Source organism: Pteropus medius, unplaced genomic scaffold, assembly GCF_902729225.1.
Source record: "Pteropus medius unplaced genomic scaffold, Ma_sr-lr_union100, whole genome shotgun sequence".
NCBI classification, from domain to species: domain Eukaryota; kingdom Metazoa; phylum Chordata; class Mammalia; order Chiroptera; family Pteropodidae; genus Pteropus; species Pteropus medius.
Window position 1 is genome coordinate 7666994 of NW_024349224.1, and position 1685 is coordinate 7668678.

Here is a 1685-nt window from a genome sequence, read left to right on the forward strand (position 1 = left end):
TTATTGTAATAATTTATTGGCTGCCATAATGTATTTATTAGTTACCTACCGTTAATAAAAAGTCCCAGCCTTCTCTAGCGTGAGTGTGGTGTGTTGTGTCAGGGCCCAAAGGGCTCCGGCCAGGTGTGGCCCCCGTGGCACGTGTCCTCACGTGTGGCCGTGCCTCACCCCCGCTCCGTCCTGGGGCCGGGAAGGCAGGCTGCCTGGTGGAAGGGGCACACCCCACGGGGGCAGGCGGATTTGGATTTGGGAGACAGGCCACCCTGCCCAGCTCTCAAGATGGTCACGAGGGCAGGGGCTAGTCTGTCCCATGTGAGCCCGCGTCCCTGTCCTCGGCGGTGCTGGCACACACCTTGCCTGCAGCTCTAGGCTCCGCCGCAACCTGGGACAAGTGGAGGGGGACAGGAAGGTGGGCAGCTACTGGCCGGCAGTGCCCCCCGGCTTCTTCGACGTCTCCCACTTTGACTTATTCCGGCATCTGTTTTCCCCAGGGAAGAGTGTGAGGACAAGCTGTGCGCTCGGTTCCTTGGCGACGGGCTCCAATCCGCGTGGGGAAGGATGGCAGTCAGGCCTGCAGGGCGTGGAGGGGGTCTCAGTGCCGGCGGCCCGTCCCTGCACCAGCTCCCCTCCCCACGCCCTCCCTGCATCTCTGGCATCGGCCCTTCTTTCCAGGCTCGCTCCGCCCCACAAAACCAGTCTGACCTTGTGGTGTGACCTCTGCTTCCCCTCCCCCACCTGCTCTATGCCACTCCCAGGAGTGCAGACCTTTTTAATGTGCGCGCTTGTCTCTCCCTAACTAGACTGTGAGCTCCCGGAGAGCAGGAGCCCGTGCTGGCCGTCCGCAGCCCCGCCGCAGCCCGGCAGAGGGCCTCACACACACATCCCATCGGAGCTGGTGGGAAGAGGCTGTGCAGGGTGGAACTGTGGAGCTTGGGCCTGGATGTTTCCCCCAGACCTAAGCTCAGTGGCCTCGCTCTCAGCTCAGGTCACCCTGGTGTCCCCTCGTGGTCCCGGGAGTGCCCCAGGCTTATGTCCCCACCGCATCCCCCACTGTCTGTAGACCAAAGCAGTGCTTGGCATGGGCGTGCAGGGGAGCTGGGAGCTGGTCTCTGGCTGCGGGGTTCTAGCTCTGGGTTGAGCTGCTGTGGGATGACATGGCTCTGTGTGGTGGGAGGCCTTTTCCTGTTGGGCATTTGGGTCTCAGAGCATCTCTACTTTGCCCTCATAGGTGGCCCAGCAAGCCTGAGTGTTCCCAGCCCCAGGCTCCGTCGTCACGATGGCATCGGGCAAGAGTCTCGCTCCTCCCTGAATAAGATGGTGCACACGACAGGCAGACTTTTGGGGGAGCTGGAAGTGGAATGCCCTGGTCGAGGCTGTAGGCGGGTGATAAGATCACATGACTTTGCTGAGTTTTGTTTAGCAGAATAAAGGAACGATGGCATTTCCTGCAGATCCTAGAGGAAGGAGTGAAACCGTGCCCCCACAAGAACAAGGGTTTGGGGCTGATACCCTTACAGGTCACTGGTGTGCTGTGGTCATGGGCGAGGTGACTGAAGACACGCAGAGCCCGTCGTGACCCCGATGGCCACAGACTGAGCACTCGTGGTGACCGGGGAAACCCGTTCTGCCGCAGAAGCTCACTCAGGCCTGGCGCCGGGCCAGGTGCAAGTCCCTGCCGCTCATCG